Source organism: Adiantum capillus-veneris, chromosome 24, assembly GCF_014529385.1.
Source record: "Adiantum capillus-veneris isolate H3 chromosome 24, ASM1452938v2, whole genome shotgun sequence".
Classification (NCBI taxonomy): domain Eukaryota; kingdom Viridiplantae; phylum Streptophyta; class Polypodiopsida; order Polypodiales; family Pteridaceae; genus Adiantum; species Adiantum capillus-veneris.
In genome coordinates this window covers 122472398-122492530 of record NC_140954.1, presented here as the reverse complement: position 1 = coordinate 122492530, position 20133 = coordinate 122472398, and positions in this window count along the sequence as shown.

Here is a 20133-nt window from a genome sequence, read left to right as displayed (position 1 = left end):
CCATACACACTCAACCGTAGCTGTGAAGACTGCCCTGTACTCAGCCTCACAACTCGAAGTGGCCACAGTAGGTTGTTTCTTGCTCAACCATGATATATATGAACTGCCAAGCATGAAACAAAAACCACTTGTGGACACTCGCCTGTCAAAACAACCAGCCCAATCTGAGTTCGAAAAAGCATGTAAGTCTGGCAGCAATGATCCCCCCTTGGCATAAAACAAGCCAAGATGTAAAGTGCCACTAAGGTAGCGGAAAATCCTCTTGACAGCCTACCAATGCTTAGACCCTGGGCTATGCATAAATCTGCTGACCTGTGAGACTGCAAACTGAATATCCGGCCTCGTGTTGCATACATAAATGAGGCAGCCAACAGCAGTTTGGTAAAGAGTGACATCAGCAGGATCACTAGCATCATGTAGACTCAACTTCAAACCTGTTTCCATGGGAGTGGCAATAGGTTTGCAATCCTCAAGTCCAAACTTACATAGCAATGTCTCTATGTAACTTTTCTGACACAAGGCAATACCAGCATCACACTGTTTAAACTGTATACCCAAATAATGATGCAACAGCCCCAAATCTTTCATCTTGAAAGTAGCATTCAAATCAGCCTTAAATTCAGAAATATGTCTCTCATTTGGTCCAGTGATTAGCAAATCATCAACATAAAGAACCACAATGAGAAGTACATCACCCTCACGCTTTACATACAATGTGCTTTCTTTTGGACTGTTACGAAAGCCTTGTTTGACCAAATGAGTGTCAGCTTTCTCATACCAAGCACGAGGAGATTGCTTCAACCCATACAAAGCCTTGTTACATTTGCACACTTTGTCCTCTTGTCCTTTCTTGACAAAACCGCGAGGCTGCGTTACATAAACTTCCTCAAATATGTCACCATTCAAGAAAGCAGTAACAATGTCTAATAGATGTACATCCCAACCAAAATGAGTTGCCAATGCACATAGAAAACGCACAGTAGTCATATGACAAGTGGGAGAAAAAGTCTCTTCATAATCTATGCCTTTTTGTTGTGCATAACCCTTTGCAACAAGTCGAGCCTTATGGCGATCGATCTCACCATCCGGCTTGCGTTTCAACTTGTAAACCCACTTCGTACCAATGGCCTATTTGCCAGGAGGCAAATCACATAAAGTCCATGTGTCATTTTCTATAAGTGCATCATATTCTGATTGCATAGCAGCCATCCAATTTTCTGAATTTTTTTCTTCATCAAAAGTGAGAGGCTCCTCAACATCATGTAAGCTAGACACAGCCAAAGCATAACAATCTGATGCATAAGATGCATGGCGAGAGCCTGAACGAGTACGACTAGACAAAGGTGCATCCAATTTACTATCACGCAAAGTGTGCACCAGCCATTTTGGCATACCTCTAGCCTGCTCATTTTCAGCCCTTTCCTCATCAAGTACATCATGTACATCTGCATCAGTAATAGGCTGATCTAAAACATTTTCAAAAACCCCCATAGGCTGTACGTTTGCCTCATTGGAACTTACATTCGTATTTCCACCACTGAAAAGAGGCAACAAAGTGTCATAAATGTCCTATGAGCTTACATTACTGTCTCTGGTACATGACAGCAAGGGCTAAACAGAATCTTCCACAAACACTACATCCCGTGAAACCAGAATACGTTTTGTTTTCGAATGATACAACCTGTAACCTTTGCTTTCAGCACTATAACCAACAAAAATACATTTGACAGCCTTATCATCCAATTTTCTGCGCTGCACTTGTGGCACCAAAGCATATGCCAAACAGCCAAAAACACGCATGTGCTCAATAGAAGGCTTTCTATCATGCCATGCTTCATATGGAGTAATAGACTGCAAAGCTTTCGTAGGACACCTGTTAAGTACATAAGTGGCACACATGATGGCTTCAAGCCAAAAAGAATGCGGTAAAGCTTGACTTTTGACCATACATCGTGCCATTTCCGTCAGTGACCTGTTTTTCCTCTCAGCAACACCATTTTGCTGAGGTGTATAAGGCACTGTACATTGGTGTTTTATCCCACGACTAGCCAGAAATGCATTAAATTCATGAGACATATACTCCCCCCCTCGATCGGAACGGAGGGTGCCCATAGTACATTTCGAGACATTTTCAGCCATAGCCAGAAATTGTTTGAAGCACATAAAAACTTCGGACTTCGCTTTAAGCGGAAATACCCATGCATGCCTGGAGTAATCATCAATGAAAGTCATGAAGTACACGTAATTGCCCAAGGACGGAGTTTGCATGGGCCCACAAACATCACTATGCACAAGCTGCAACCTGCATGTGGCCCGAACTGAACCATCCTTTGGAAACTTAGAACGCTGCATCTTACCCAAAATACAGCCTTCACAAACATGTTTGACATGTACTTCAAGAGGCGGCAAAGAAGCAACCATATCAGATTTCTGCAAACACAGCGAACTGGAAAAATTCAGATGACCAAAACGTGCATGCCGAAGTTTTGCATCTGAAATAGCCCTTGAATCTGCAACAGCAGTTGCAAAAACATTTCCACACTTGTCATACAAAGTGAGCTTATACAGCCCACAACACAAAAGGCCAGATGCAACAATTTCATCACCAAAACTGAAATCTGGAACTGTACATCTGTCATCCACAAATTTGACTACAAGTCCAAGTCTAGCAAGTGCGGATACAGACAAGAGATTCTTCTTGATCCCAGGTACATAAAGTGCATCAACAAGTGTGAAGGAACTACCATTAGCAGCAGTGAGCACAATCTTTCCAACTCCCTGAATTGGATAAGAGGCATTGTTGGCACAAGTGACTACATTCCCATGAGGGACAGACTCAAGAGAGGTAAACAATTCACGATGTGAGGTAATGTGCTTTGTAGCACCACTGTCGAAATACCACACATGTGAATCTGCAGCAACTGACAAGCATGCATCATGGACAGCAGGATTGTAAGTGCACTCTGCGCTAAAAGCCCATTCTCCATCAACATCAGCAACACAGTCTCCTTTCACAGAAGACTCAACAATGGCTGCATTTGTAGTGGAACCAGCATTTGCAGTGGAACCACCCCCTTTCTTCTTAGCCTCTTTGGCCTTCAACTTAGGACACGACTTGATCAAGTGATCATTGGCTTTACAATAATGGCAACGCATCTTCTTTTTGCCCTTATCACCAGAATTGCCAGACGAAGTACAGCCAACAGAAGCATTAGGAACAGAATTTTTGCCATTCGCAGCAGAACCATAAGAAGTGGCTGCATTACTGTTACCACCCTTTCTTTGAGAAGCAATAAAAGCCTGTTCAACTGCACGCTGCCTAGTCCTGTTTTTTCTAGAAAGTGACTCTTGCAACAGCAATGTGCATAATGCATCAAACTTGACAACTTTATGATTTCCTTGGGTCATCAGTCTCCAAGTACTAGCAAAAGTCTGGTAGGAATCTGGTAAGGCATCAAGAACAGTCGGCACAAGGGAACTCTCTGAAATAACTTCACCTGCAGAAATAAGCTGCTCATTGATATCCTTGACACTAGCAAGGAAAGTGTCCATATCATCTTCCTCATGCATAATCTTCGACTCCAGCTCTTTACGCAGCAAAGCAATTTTAGCCTCATTGCAGCTTGCATAAAGACCTGCTAAAATATCCCAAGTCTGTTTTGCAGATTTTACTGAACGGATGTGAGGAACAATGGTGCGCTTCACAGACAACGCAATCAATGCATGAGCCTGCGCATCCTTAACATCCCAACAAGCTTGTTCTGCCGTAGGCAAAACAACTCTAACAGCTGCAATCCTTGCAGCAAGACCTGCAACATCCTCAACATCGCCTACATCCTGAGAACCAGGGCGTACATCAATGCCCTGCACAATGTTCCAGACACCCTTTGACACAAGAACATGTTGCATTATATAAGCCCACATAGGGTAGTTGTCCCCATCCAGCCTGTCCTCAGCAGCAAACATCTTGAACACATCTGTGTTGTTGTTGTCAGCCATGGTAAATGTTGCACCTAATGTGAAAACTGCGCGAAAATAGGAGAAACGGAGCGGGAACAACCTGTGCTATATAGCACAAACTGTAGAAGACTATAAGGCACTTGTAATGCAGAAAACGGCACTGATAGAAATTCTGCACAAAATGATGAAATAGCCTGTGCAGTACTGCCTGTAGTGAAAACGGAGGCCAAAATTTTGAGCAGACCGGGCTCTTCGAGCTCTCCCAAAAATGTTGTCGACCTGGGAACGCTCGCCAAAGCTCACTGAAATCGGAGAAAGTGAGCAGGCGTGTGCTGGAGCAGCTGGCGACTAAGCCCGGGAGGACGTGACTTGCTCTGATACCAATTGTTGGAATTAGGGTTGCAGAGAAACACACACAACTTGGAGAAGACGAAGGAAGCTCAAGGCACACAATAGAGAGTGTGTTACTTAGTGTGCAATGGAAAGATAGATAGCCCTAGATTGATGGGCGTATATACAATGCACGGGGGAAAAAACCTCCTAAAGAGGGAAAAAATTCCCCGGCGGTCCTAGTGTGTTCACACACATCACTACCACATGTATATGGTAACAAAACCCTTTGGCTACAAGTTTAGCCTTGTACTTTGGATTTGGATCACCTAAGATAAATTTCTTCTTGTAAACCCATTTTCAAGGTAAAGATTTCGCATCATTTGGCAGTTCTACCAAGTCCCAAGTGTCATTAACCAGAATCGAGTTATACTCAGATTCCATAGCCTGCTCCCACTTCACCACATCATCCATCATCATGGCTTCTTGGTAGCAACTTAGCTCACCGCAATCGGTCAACATGATGTAATCAAGACTTGGCTCAAAACGTGTAGATGGACAAGACACTCTAGTAGACCATCTCACTCCCTGACCATTGCTATTCACTCCCTCTGGAGCATTGCTAATGGAAGTTACATCACTAGCCCACTGAGTTGATTTCACTGTCTGTGAGGCAACATCCTCAAAAGTGACTCTCCGAATCTCTATTTCCTTAATAGGTTGTTTATGCATCTTCAACTCATTGAAGATCACATTTGAACTACGGATGGCTCGACAAGATTCCGGGTGCAAGAGACGATATTGCATCTCTATTATATCCAATGAAAATACATTTGTGTCACTTTGGCTCTCACTTCTGTCGAAGTTGTTTAGGCATGTGTGTTGGGGTATAAAGCCCAATGTGGTCGCCCAGGTAAGTGGGCGGGCCGCCAGGTATGTACACATATTCTTTTGTAAAAACCTAATAAGAACTCACTATGCTCTACACATTACAGTAGAGCGAGTTCACCATATCGTCGTGCTCTTCTTCTCACACTCTCTCTCGCGTCGCACTTCCGCTCGTACTCCTTCAACTCGTATCAGAGCTCAGATCGAGGCTCGGGGCAGCACTGCAGGAGGCTAGAGTCACCAGCTCAGATTGGAGTGAAATTTGACAGGCGAAGACACGGCCCCAAATCTCGTGGGTAAGCCCGAAGGGCATGGTGTGCTCAGAATTTCATTCTGAGGTCATCTCGGTCACCGTTCGGCTTCGACAAAGGTCTGCGCAGGCCATTTTTGACTACGTGATCTCGACGGGTGCAGATCCGACTCTGCAAATTTGGGGTTTTTTGGACTGCGACTGCAGGTGCTGAGGATATCAACACTCACAGAGTGTTGATTTGTGGCTGTCTACACATCGAAGGACGGCTCACAGTTCTTGGAGACGTGTCACATACGACATGGGCGTATCTACACACAGACTGTAGGCGACATCCACTAGTTCATCAGGTAGCTTGTGTTTGCTGCTTGATATTCCAGATTTCATCCTGACATTGCAGGTACTTCCACATGGGATGTATTGTCAGAGATGATGTATGTCTGTTGAGGGTTTGCTGGCTGTGAGTCACGCAGCAAACAACCGCCGCAGCAGTTACAACATACAGTGGGAAATTTGTGTATGTATGACTTTGTGGGAAGTCTATGTACTGTCAGATTTACTGCAGCCTTTGTTGAGGGTCGAGTGAGGTTTTATTGAGCTGGGGGATTCTCGAATGTTGAGATCCTTTCGGTGATACAGGTCTTGGAGCGATCCCTCGAGCACCCTTAGATTGGCAGCTAGGATGTATTGACAGTGAGTTAGACAGTTGGGATTGCATCTTTGCTTTACTGCCGTTGAGGCATTGTCGCAGTCTATGCTTACAGCACAGTGACAGGATAGTCAGAGACAGTACAGGTGCAGGACAGGTTTACCCACAGCTTACAGTGTTAGAGAGACAATGGTTTTTTGAGCTGTTTTTTGGTCTGTTTTTAGTACACCAGAGCCATTTTACAAAGGAGACTCTGCCGAAATTTATGCAGAATCTAAAGCTTTCTTGGTTCATTTGACAGGTTGATATTGGTTCAGAGGTCAGTTTACAGGGGAAACTCTGCCGAATTTTTCCCAGGAAAGTAAACTACTGTGAAGCGTAGCTATGGCTGGATCACAGGACACTGTTCTTTACAATATCAAGAAGCTGGATGGAACCAATTTCCCATTGTGGAAGAAGCAGATTTGGCACGTGTTGGTACAAAAGAAGCAGATAAAACCTATAAAGCTCAAGGGGATAAAACCAGAAGATATGGACGAAGATGAATGGAGCGAAATGGATGAATTGGCACTTTCTACCATTATGCTGACTTTGGCAGAAAGCGTTTACTTCAATGTAGCAGACGAGATGTCGGCTTATCAAGCATGGTTAAAGCTGAGTGATCTTTATGAGAAGCAGAGTGCAGCTTCACAGGTATACTGGCTTAACAAGCTTGTTGACTTGAAGATGAAAGAAGGGACACCTACGTCCAATCATCTGAATGAATTCAACACAATCTATAGTCAGGTGTCAGCTCAAGGTGTCAAGTTTGATGAACCTGTTAGAGCTTTGAGTAATTCTGCACCTCCAGATGGTTGGAACATAGCAAGTGTAGAAGGAAGTCTGCTTACTGAAGAAACCAATAGAAAGACAATGGACAAAGGCAAAGGAACAGCCTTAGTTGTCAGGGGAAGGACCAAAGAAAAGTACAAAGGTGGAAAGAGGAATCAGTCTCGTAGCAAATCCCGCAGTGCTAAAGGCAAGAGTGACATAGAATGCTACCATTGTGGCAAGAAGGGTCACATGAAAAGAGACTGCAGAGAATGGAAACCAGAAAAAGGCAAAGAGAAAGCTGAAGACCATGGTGAGAAGAACAAGTCCTCAGTCAAGATTCAAGAAATAAATGTGACAAACACTGTTGCAGAGGATGACAGTCTAGTGTCAGGAGACATCTACTTCTTGAAGAATACAATGGACTCAGCTCTTCTTACAGCATCTGATGGAAATGCACTGAGTGACTAGATTATAGACTCAGGGGCATCACTTCATGTGTCTCCAAACAAGGAGTGGTTTACCTCTTATGTGACCACTAAATATCATGTTCGGCTAGGCAATGGGCAGACATGTGAGATCTTAGGTGTTGGAGATTTTCAATTGAAGTTTCAGATGGCTCTTCTTTCACGCTGAAGAATGTGAGACATGTTCCCGCAATTACAAAGAGCTTGATCAGCACAGGTTTACTTGATGATGTTGGCCACGTCACCACTTTTGGACAGAACATGTGGAAGATATCCAAGGGTTCTATGACAGTAGCACATGGAGTAAAGTTTGGAGTAAAGTCTGGAGGACTTTACATGATTTATGTATCAAATGTCTCTAAAAATGTAATCAATGTAACCGAGCAGCCGAACGTTTCTTTGTGGCATAGCCGGTTAGGACATATGTCCAAGAAGGGAATGGAAATCTTGTCTCGTTCTGGTTATTTGCCTGGCTTTTCATTTAATGATTTTGAATTCTGTGAACATTGTCTGTATGGTAAGCAAACACAACAGTCACATAAGCTTAGAAGCAGTAGAAGAGATACATAGTTGGCACTTGTTCATAGTGATTTGTGTGGGCCTATGCCTAACCTATCTCTAGGGGGAGCTTCTTACTTTATGACATTTATAGATGATTACTCGAGGAAAGTATGGGTTTACTTTCTCAAGCACAAGGATGAAGCATTTAGTGTTTTCAAAACGTTTGTGACACTTGTGGAGAATCAGAGTGGCAAGAAGCTTAAATGCTTACGCACTGACAATGGTGGAGAGTATGTTTCAAAGGCCTTTCAGGACTTTTGTGAGTCAAAAGGTATAAAACGTGAACTTACTGCTCCTTACAATCCTCCTCAAAATGGTGTTGCTGAGAAGATGGATAGGACCATACAAGAGAAGGTCAGAAGTATGTTGTCTAATGCACAGCTGCCAAATGGGTTTTGGGCTGAAGCTGTATCAACAACTGTTCATCTTGTAAATAGATCTCCTAGCAAGGTTTTGCAGAAGGATTCAGTGCCAGAGATGGTATGGTCAGGCAAAATGCCCTCATAGAAGCATCTCAGAGTCTTTGGCTGTGAGGCATATACTCACGTTCCAAAGGAATTTAGGAACAAACTTGAGCCAAAGAGTAGAAAGTGCATCTTTCTAGGCTATGGTAATTCTGGTGAGATGGTTTACAGACTTTGGGATCCCGAATCCATAAAGGTTGTCCGCAGCAATGATGTTCACTTTAATGAATCCAAATATCATTCTAAACCAGAGAGGGTTGAGGAGATTAGAAGAGTTGTCTTCCAAGAAGATGGACCTGCACGTGCAAGACAAAATGTCAGGGCTCAAGAGGAGCAAGGACAGGATAGAGTGGAACCACAGGTTGTGGCTGAGCCTGAGCCACCTATTGTGCGTAGATCTGGACGTGTCACGCGACCTCCTGATAGGTTTGTTACATCTATGAACTATGTCATGTTGACTGATTGCAATGAGCCTTCATGTTACAAGGAAGCAGTGCAAATGAAGGACTCCGCGAATTGGCAATTGGCCATGCAGTCAAAGATGAAAGCTCTGCATAAAAACAAGACATGGAAGCTAGTTAAATTACCACAGGGCAAAAAGGCCCTACCTTGTAAATGGGTTTACAGGTATAAGATCACCTCTCATGATAGTCAGCCAAAGTACAAAGCAAGGCTTGTTGCCAAGGGCTTTAAGAAAGAACAAGGCATTGACTTTGATGAAGTCTTCTCTCCGGTAGTCAAGATGACTACATTGAGATGCTTTCTTGCATTGGTTGCCATATTAGATTTGGTGTTGCACCAAATGGATGTCAAGACAGCGTTCTTGCATGGTGATTTAGATGTGGAAATTTACATGCAGCAGCTAGAAGGGTTTGTTGAGAAAGGCAAGGAAGATTGGGTATGCCAGTTGTTAAAGAGTCTTTATGGCTTAAAACAATCACTGAGGGCATGGTACCATAAATTCCACAAGTTTATGCTTTCTCAAGGCTACAAACGTAGTGAGTTCGATCACTGTCTATATACAAAGAAGGCTAAGGATGGTAATTGGCTGATACTTATTTTGTATGTGGATGACATGTTGATTGCTGGAAAGCACTTGGATGAAATTTCAGCTTTGAAGTCAAAGATGGAAAAATCGTTTGACATGAAAGACATGGGTGAGGCAAGTCATATACTTGGTATGCGCATTGAGAGAGACAGATCAAAGAAGTTGATTTGGTTATCTCAAACAGAGTATACTGACAAGGTTTTGCAACGTTTCAATATGGAGAAGGGAAAGGCACTGAGTGTTCCATTGCCACCATATGTGAAACTTAGCAAACAAGATTGTCCTGTGTCTGAGGAAGAACAGGCTGAAAGGGATAAGATTCCATACACATCTGCAATGGGTAGTTTGATGTATGCAATGATTGCTACTCGCCCAGACATTGCATTTGCAGTGGGAGTAGTAAGTCGATACATGTCAAACCCAGGAAAGAAACATTGGGAGGCAGTGAAAGGAATATTGAGATACCTGAAAGCTACAAAGAGTATGCGTATATGCTATGGGAGTCAGGAGCTAAGTGTAAAGGGTTTTACAGACTCAGATTATGCAGGTTACTTAGACAACCGAAGGTCTACGTCAGGGTATGTCTTTACATTGGCTGGTGGAGCAGTATCATGGCGTTCTAGATTACAAGATTGTGTTACTCAGTCTACTACAGAGGCTGAATATGTTGCAGCATTAGAGGCATGCAAAGAATCAATTTGTCTTAATCGACTAGTAACAGATTTGGGAATCAAAGAAGAGATGCCTGTGTTATATTGTGATAGTCAAAGTGCTATACAATTGGCTCGCAATCTAGTTTATCACTCAAAGACAAAGCATGTGGATGTGAAGTATCATTTCATCAGGGAAATGCTCGAGGATAAGCAACTTCAGCTTGTCAAAGTTCACACCACAGAAAATCCCGCTGATCTACTTACAAAAGGACTTCCCTCAGAGAGCTTTGCGCATTTTCGCAAGCAGTTAGGTGTAGGGTAGTACATCACTTCTCTACATCTCTTGTATATTAGCTTGTATAGTAGCTTCTCTCACACTTAAAGTACCACATTGGACTTTAAGTGGGAGGTTGTTGGGGTATAAAGCCCAATGTGGTCGCCCAGGTAAGTGGGCGGGCCGCCAGGTGTGTACACATATTCTTTTGTAAAAACCTAATAAGAACTCACTATGCTCTACACATTACAGTAGAGCGAGTTCACCATATCGTTGTGCTCTTCTTCTCGCACTCTCTCTCGCATCGCACTTCCGCTCGTACTCCTTCAACGTGAGCATAAGCTTCACAACCAAAAACACGTAGATGATCATAGTGGGGCTTACGTTTAGACCATAACTCTTATGGAATCTCATAATTCAATGGCGTACTAGGTGAACGATTTATAATGTGCACTACGGTCAAACCGGCTTCTGCCCAAAAGCCTTGTGTGAGATTTTCTCTAGAAAGCATGGTTGTGGCTCTTTCCTGAATCATACGATTCATGCGCTCAACAACTCCATTCTGAGCTGGTGTGTATGGTGCAGTAAACTCCCTTTTAATCCCCCTTTTAGCACAAAAGTTGTCAAACTCCTTGGAGACATACTCTCCACCGTTGTCAATCCGCAACCTCTTGAGTTTCTTTCCAGACTGATTCTCAACGAGTGCTAAGAATTTCTGGAACACAAGAAGAACTTGATCCTTATGTTTCAAAGGATATGCCCACACCTTTCGAGTAGATTCATCTATGAATGTCACAAAATAGATGGCCCCCCCTAGAGATTTGGTTGACATAGGACCACAAACATCACTATGTACTAAATCTAGAGGTTCAACACGCTTTTGACCCAATGGTAAGTGCACGGACCTAGTCTGTTTTCCATAGATACAGTGCTCACAAACAGGAAAGTCAACATAAGACAAGACATGTAAGTAGCCAAAACGAGTCAGAGTTATCATTCCTTTTTGGCTAATATGACCTAGTCGTCAATTCCACAACTCAGTAGTAGACGACAGCTCGGCTATAGATATGTAATCATGGCCAACATCTGACACATACATGGAATACAAGGTACCATGCTTGTGACCTCTGAGTACAACAAGATTACCTTTCCGTACTATCCAGGAACCATTGCCAAATGTGGTGTTGTAGGCCAAATCATCAAGCTGACCAACAAAAATCAAGCTTTTAGTCAACTTGGGAACATGTCTGACATTACATAAATTAAAGTGCGTACCATTCCTTAGATGCAATTTGACATTTTCGATACCCTCAATGTCTAGTTCAAAAGCATCACCAAGTCTCACTTTGCCACAAGAGTGAGAATAAGTAGAGAACCACTCTCTATGTGGTATCGCATGGAAACTCGCACCAGAATCTACCATCCAATTTTGTGCATACTACGCATCTTCTGTAACAAGAGCCTCAACAAGTAGATCTGTTGTGAAGACCAATATGTCAGAGGTAAGTGGCATAACAACCGCTGGAATAGTCTCTACAATAGGAGCATTTGAAGACTCTATCACATTGATCTCCTCTAACTTTTCTTTGCCCTTGTTTGAATCGTCAAACTTAGAAGTGTCACCAGATTGTTTATCTTCTTGCTTTGCTGCCATTTTATGAAATCCTTCTTCACATGCCCTTTATTATGGCAGTGATAGCACTTGACATTATGCATAGAACCCGAGACTTACTGCGCGAGCCCCCATGTTCGTTGATTTTGGCACGACTTTGAGTGCGACCCCTCTGTCTATCACTAGCAACATACACATCACCATCCTTCTTGCCTTCGAGAGATTTCCTACGAATCTCCTCGGTAAGCAAAATCCCAAGGATGTCATTGTATACTGGACTGGTACCAGGTACTGACTTGCTAATTGCAGTACATTATGTATCCCAAGACGAGGGTAAACTGCATAGCAAGAAGATACATTTGATTTCCTCATCAAAGGCCAAACCCTGAGTGGTCAACTGAGTGAAAATGAGATTGAACTCATTAATGTGAGTAGAACCCTCTTCTTTCATACGAAGGTCAAACAGCTTCTTCATCAAGAAAACCTTATTAGTGGCACTATTGTTCTCATAACTGGAACACAACTTATCCCATACATCTCTAGCAGTTCTTTCTCCAACTATAGTAAAGCACACAGATTCGGCCAAATGCAAATGGAGGGTAGATTTGGCCTTAGCATCAAGTGTCTCCCACTCAACATCTGTATACTTGCCCTCCTGGCGCTCCATGGTAGGATCTAGTTGGCCTTTTTGTATAAGAACATCTTGAATCTGCTCTTTCCAGATGGCAAAATTCATCCCATCAACCACTAACTATACATAAAAAGTCAAAAGCTGACCCAAGACTCCCAACACGGCATCAAATGCACCTAGCCCTCTGTACACATGTCCTATGGCGAGGCCACAAAAAAGGGGTACTCCAGCAACCTGTATCACCGAAAGGATCTCAACATTCGAGAATCCCCCAGCTCAAGAAAACCTTACACTATCGACCCTCACAAAAGGTTATGTAGACAAGAAACTAGCCCAGTCTTAGAAAGGGCCTCCAAAAAACCGAGTCTCAGAAACGGTCGGGACTACCCGAAACAAGCCAACAAAAGGTACATATGGTAGTTTCCACAACTCAATGTACATCCACTGTCAACAATAATGCAAGGTGCAGTATACGCGCTCAAACAGGCGCCAAACAAAATGTGCAAGCAGTAAACAAATCCCTACGGGGAGTAAAACCGCTCTCAAAAGAGCTCAAGCACTATCAAAAGTGACAAAACAATGCATATGTGCATCAAGTACTCCCATGTGCTTATGTAAAACACTACAACCCATAAGAAAACTGGATGTCATGTATGTATGCAAGAACCTGTAAGGAGATGGATGCTTGAAAAATGCGAGACAATGTCGATGCCGAACAGTGCTCCTAATCAGCCATAAACACTATCTCAATAACACATAATAGCCATAAAACGGCTATTTACCATCTCAAAATAGTCTCTGAACAACCTGCACCTGTGTCCTATAATACTTGTAGCTGTTGCAAAAGTGGAGTTGAAAAATACAACTCCTAAAGAGTAGCTCGGATGAAGCTTTCGACTGCACGAACAGCTTCAAAAGGGGGGCCGCCGATGTCAAAATCGAAAACCTGTTTGCATTTTTGAAAGTGCACATGCACGTGGACATAAAAACGGCAAGCACAAACCCTGCTCTGATACCATTTGAAGGTACCGCGGGAAGTGTATGCGAGTGCAAGTGCGAGAGTAGAGAGAGAGAGAGAGAGAGAGAGAGAGAGAGAGAGAGAGAGAGAGAGAGAGAGAGAGAGAGAGAGAGAGACCTGCTTTGGGTGTAGCGCACATCAACGTAATCCTATTGTAGCTCCTTATTCTCTTGTATTAAAGAATAAGTTTATACATAGGTTAAGTTAGTAGATGGGTTAGTAGTAAGTGGGATGTCCGGCCAGTTGGCCTGAATCCCAACACTACTTGTCTCTTGGGCAAGGGGTGCCCTTTGGGGGAGAGAGTGGTCGAGAAACCACCTGTCATAAAATCTAATATCTAACCAACCCAAATGATTTTCTTATATTACATTGATCACTTAATGTGGGAGAATAAACTGGAACAAGGGTTAAGATATAGATGTGCTGATAGATCTATTTCAGCACGGGGCCAATGGTAAAGGGGACCAAATGAGAAAAGGTCTATCAAAGATCAAGGTTAACCAATGGAGAAAAAGACCTTAGGGTTGTCTTCATTAAAGCCTCCAAAGGTAAGTGTTAAAAGCCTTAAAGACATAGTCTTTAGTTTTTACTCTTTAGTCACTAAGGTCCAAGCAGGCAAGGGGGCAGCTTGCTTAAGTTAGGGCTATGCTTAAGCAGGGGGGCTGCCTGCTTACCAAGTTCAAAGTACTTGCTACTAATGAGGGGGCGAGCCCTACAAAGGACGGAGGTGGATAGTATGTGAGCACCTCACCAATGGTCCATACTCTTATGAAAGGAAAGGGGCCACATGTCAAGTGTAGAGGCACATTACTCAAGCAGGCAAGGGGGCAGCTTGCTTAAGCAAGGGGGGTGCTAGCTTAACCTCACAAGAGGGAAATAAGGACACTTTTCAAGAGACTACACATCTCGCCCCAAAGTGAGCCAAGCTCTCATTGGCTAGAGGGCTACATGGCCCAATAATCTTCAAGGAAAGGCTAGGGAATGGGGTCGACCTAGCTCTCTCTCTCTCTCTCTCTCTCTCTCTCTCTCTCTCTCTCTCTCTCTCTCTCTCTCTCTCTCTCTCTCTCTCTCTCTCTCTCTCTCTCTCATTTGAGCATCCCACGAGCTCTTTGCCTCTCATCCTTCCCTTCACACACTCTTGTGAAGCAAGAACTCCATCTCCTTCTCCAAGCTTGAGAAGTTGAGTGCCTACTACCACAAGCTCTTGACTATGGATGCAAATCCACACAAGAGAATTCTTATGCTTGCTTATCAATCTCTCTAATCTCCATTAACACTATGCTAAGCTATGCTACAAGAGCTATGAGGGATTATGTGCAAGGGGTTATTGCTTTCTTGTAGAGATACTTCTACTTCTCTCTTCTTCCTCACTCCCTGCCAGCTCTCCTCACCTTTCATGGTGTTTGAGGTCTTGGGATTGAGGCTGGGCATTTTCCGAGTTCATGCTAATCATGTTTATTGTTGTTACCATGTTAATGCTTGGTGAGTGAAGCTTACCATCTTCATCTCATCAAGAAGGTCTCAAGGAACACAAACAGTTGTATTGTAAACAAGTCTTCCGTCATGGAAGAATCTTTAATACAAATGCCTATTGGAGGAGGGACCGAGGGGGGACCGGCTCCAACTAATCCGGTCCTCTATTGGTGTCAATTTCTCTAAACTCTCACTCTCTTTTACAAGTATTGCTCATGCCATGTTAATGAAGTAATGTGTTAGTGTTGCTCTCTCCATCCAAGCACTTTCTTTCTCACTATACATCTATACACAAAAGAATGCTCAAGGAAATGCTCATATGTTATTTACTTTCGGCTCCAACTCAAGTTAAAAGGCTAATTCCATTACACCCCCCCCCCCCCCCCCCCCCTTCTTGCATGGCTCGCCCCCTCTTTTGTAGGGATCTAGTTTGACTTTTGTGCCAACTCAAGCCCCTCAACCTTGGGCCTAGTTCTCACCCCAAGCTTGGCCCTTACGCATCTCAATCATCAAGCACCTCAAGCATCTCAATCATCTCAGTCACATCAGGCATGACAAGCACCTAAAGCTTGGGTCGGGTTCCCACCTCAAGCACAGCCCTAGCTTAGCTAAGGTCAAAGGACTTTTAACACTAACTATTGGAGGTCTTCAATGAAGCCAACCCTAAGGTCTTTATGCTCCATTGGTTAGCCTTGCTCTTTGATAGACCATCTCTCATTTGGACCCCTTTACCATTGGCCCCATGTTGAGATAAATCTATAAGCACATGTCTATATCTTAACCCAATGTAAAGCGAATGAGACCATTGTGAAAGAGAAATACAGGCATGCGAATGGGGATGAAGGGCCTTCAAAGTGGGCCACAAGGAGTGGAGGCAAAAATGACACATTTCGTCCTAGATCAGCCTCCCCGCAATAGATGCCTGACCGGGAAGTTCCTATGCAAGAAGCCTCTAAAGAGAAGAAGAAGGAAGCAACAAAATCCAAAGAAAAGGGTCCGGCCTACAAACTCCAATCCAATATAGAGGCAACAACGGATCTCAAAAATGTTTTGGAAGAGAGGATTTTGAACTGTAAGGTGGAATTTACCTTGGGTGAGGTCCTTGGTATAGCAAAGCAAGAATTCCACGAAGAAATAATTGATATTATAAAGAGAAAGCGACAGTGTCTTACTGCATCTATCCATGTACAGGGTAAAGGAGAGACTTTAAATGCACAGAGTGTACAGGTCTATGGTGAGCAAGGTGAAGAAACTGTTGTTGGATGCTACAAGCTAGGGGAGGAGTAAAACACGTTCTCTTTTTGGATGATTAAGACTACTCACAAGAGTTATTACTTAGAGAGTCATTGAGCAAGAGAAACTACTGAGACCCTGGTTAAAATAGGAGACTTAGAAGGGCCATACATTGCGTTGATAGAACATGGGTCAAAAATTAACCTCATGTCAAAGAGGCTTTATCAAAAAGGAAAATGGTCAATTGATATAAATCATGGATGGATGATTCATGCAGCAAACAACTCTCAAGGGAGCTATATGGAGCTTGTCCAAATGTAAAGGTGACTATAGGGGATGTGAAAGATGACTAGAATTTCTTTGTACAAGAGATGTCTACATACCCTCTTATCCTTGGGCAGCCATACATCACTGCTACTCGCATGGAAACCAAAGTGATGGATGAGGGTCAGCTTATGGGAAGCATGCAGTATAGTTCCTTATTGTTTGTGTGGACCATGAAAGGAACCGTGAAAGTCTTAGAGAGCAACCCTTGCCAAAAATAAACAAATAATTCAAGGACAACAAGGATATAAGGGGTTTTGGCCATGTACCATTGTAGAGCGTGATTGCAGTCGTACAAGAAGAGAAAATTTCTCGCATGATGTATATGCAAAGGAAACATTTTCTACAATTTTTTTAGGATTAACAGACTATGGATCTATTGCTTTTACAAAGCGTGAGGACTTAAAGCGAGGTGAATGACAACATGTAAATAGTGTGTACAAAGAGGTTTGAAGATGAATGGTTTGTTAGAAGATGATGAATGCATTGCAGGAGTGTTTGATGAGTGTTCATTTGTGGATAGTATAAAAGACTAGGAGTCTTTAGTGGATTGCAATTTGCGTATGGGAAGGGAGGTCATGAAAGTATGCTCAATAGAAATGTACAAAGTCATTGAGGATTTAAAAAATGCTCAAGGTGTTGATATACGAGTGGAGACCAAGTATAAGTCTGTTGCAAAGAAACTAAAACCAGTGGCATTACCTCTACCAAAGGACTGCATGGATAAGATAAAGCAAGCTGCTAGTCTTGGTGACCCAAGCAGGATTGGGCATAAGTTTACACATGATTCTTTGAAGGAGTTAAAGATTGGTTGTGACTACAATTTAAAGAATATGCTTTGGAAAAAATGCTTGCCAAACACAGAAAGGCTTTTGCATTCGAGCCGCATGAGATAGGGTGTGTTGATCCATCCATTGTTGCTCGTATGGTGATCTTCACTATCCCTCATGTACCTTAAGACTTGAGGCCTATTCCGGTTCCAAAGGATCATTTGCCAAAACTTATTGAGTTGCTTAATGAAAAGATCAAGATGGGTATCTTGGAGCCTTCTTATGCTTCATATTCAAACAAGTGGTTCACAGTTCCGAAGAAAAATGTTTCTTTAAGCTTTATTCAGGATATGCAACCTGTAAATAAGGAGACAATAAAAAATGTGGGTACATGGCCAATTGTAGATGAGTTTGTAGAGGCATTTGCAGGAAGGGAAATATATTCTATGGAGAATTTGTACTCAGGGTATGATCAATTTCAACTAGCTATGGAAAGCAGGGACTTGACTACCATGAGAACACCTTTGGGTTTGGTAAGGATGTGCGCCTTACCTCAGGGAGCAACTAATTCAATTGCACATATGATGAATGGTATGAACAAAGTCCTACGTGACTTCATACCGCAAACTACCATTCCCTTTCTCGATGATGTGCCAATTAAAGGATGTGATGTGAGTGGTATAGATGTGGCTCTGGACTCGAGGGGGTGCCATAAGTATGTGGCAAGTCATAGCAATGATTGTGATGAGATCTTGTCAAGATTAGAAGAAGTGAACCTTACCTTGTCTGGGAAAAAGTTAGTGTTTGGTGTGAACGAAGTTCTTATTGTGGGACATATGTGCGGGCCATATGGTAGAAGGCCTGAGTCCACCAGCAAAGACTAATGTGATTCAAAGAATGAAAGAGACATGTATGAATGTAACTGAGATTCAAAGGTTCTTGGGTGCATGTGTGTTCTATGTTATCTGGATTCCACATTATGTCGGATGTGGCAGAACCTTTCTATCAACTTTTGAGAAAGAACCAAAAGTTTCAATGTGAAGAAACGCATACCCATGCCATGAGAAAACTAAAGAATCTACTGATTATGTTTCCAACATTGAGAAAAGTAAACTATCAATGTGGAAGATATGTAATTATGACAGTGGATACTAGTCCCACAAGAATTGGATGGGCGATTGGGCAAGATGATGATAATGGAAAGCGATATGTGGTGATATTTGGAGCAAAAGTCCTAAGTGCTCATCAATGTGCAACTATCCACAGGTAAAAAGAGAGTTATAGGGAGTAGTCACAACATTGAAATGTGACAAAGAGTATTTGATAGGAGAAAATGTAATAGTGGAGATTGATTGTCTACCCCTTCTTGGAATGATCAGAAGCTGCTCAACTCCCGACATGGCTATGTTGAGATGGATTGCCTACATAAAGTATTTACATCCAAAATTTAAGCATATTGGAGAGAAAGATAATCCAGTTGCGGATATGCTTTCAAGAGCAAGGTACAAAAATGAAGGAGACATCATTGTCGAGGGCGATGATGTAGGCACAAGGTTCTATAGTATCTCTCATGCCAAGGGTGATCATGTTTGCGTGTCAAATGCATTTGAGTCATGTACAGAGGACCTATATCAAGGTGACTGGTTGCTCATTGAACGCTATCTGTGCACTTTGACAAGGCAAGAAGGGTGAATTGATCAAGAGTTCAAAAGAATACGGAGAAAGGCCTATGGATACTTTTTGTAAGATGGGTACTTATGGAAGCGTCTCAGAAACAAAGAAATGGAATGCCGCTGAGAGTCGTGAATGATAAGGATGCTCAAAATGAGCTTATGAAAAAGTTTCATGAGAGTCCTTATGTTGGACATAGACATGTATGCGCCACCCTTACTAATATGAAAGAGAGGTATTGGTGGAAAGGTATGGGAGAGTGACCTAGGTTATTGCCTTATGCTTCATGGGATGATCATACAACTCATAGCTCAATTACTGATTATATGCCTTTTGAGTTGATGTATGGTCAGAAACCCTATAATGCCAATTGAGGATGTAATTCCCACATGGAATGTATTGCCTTGGGAAGATGGAATGAGTACGGAAGACCTTCTTTCTTTGCACATACAACAGTTAAAAAGAAGGCCTCAAGATATCGAGAATGCAGTAGCACGATTCAAAGATGCAAGGTTAAAGAATAAACACAGATTTGATAAGAGGCATAGGCTAGTGAGGAAGGTGATTGGGTGTTGGTGTATGATAACAGTCTTGACAACTAGCATTCAACAATAAGAAATCTTTCAAAGAGATGGTGTTGGGGTATAAAGCCCAATGTGGTCGCCCAGGTAAGTGGGCGGGCCGCCAGGTATGTACACATATTCTTTTGTAAAAACCTAATAAGAACTCACTATGCTCTACACATTACAGTAGAGCGAGTTCACCATATCGTCGTGCTCTTCTTCTCGCACTCTCTCTCGCGTCGCACTTCCGCTTGTACTCCTTCAACTGGTATCAGAGCTCAGATCGAGGCTCGGGGCAGCACTGCAGGAGGCTAGAGTCACCAACTCAGATTGGAGTGAAATTCGACAGGCGAAGACACGGCCCCAAATCTCGTGGGACAGCCCAAAGGGCTTGGTGTTGTCAGAATTTCATTCTGAGGTCATCTCGGCCACCGTTCGGCTTCGACAAAGGTCTGCGCAGGCCATTTTCGACTACGTGGTCTCG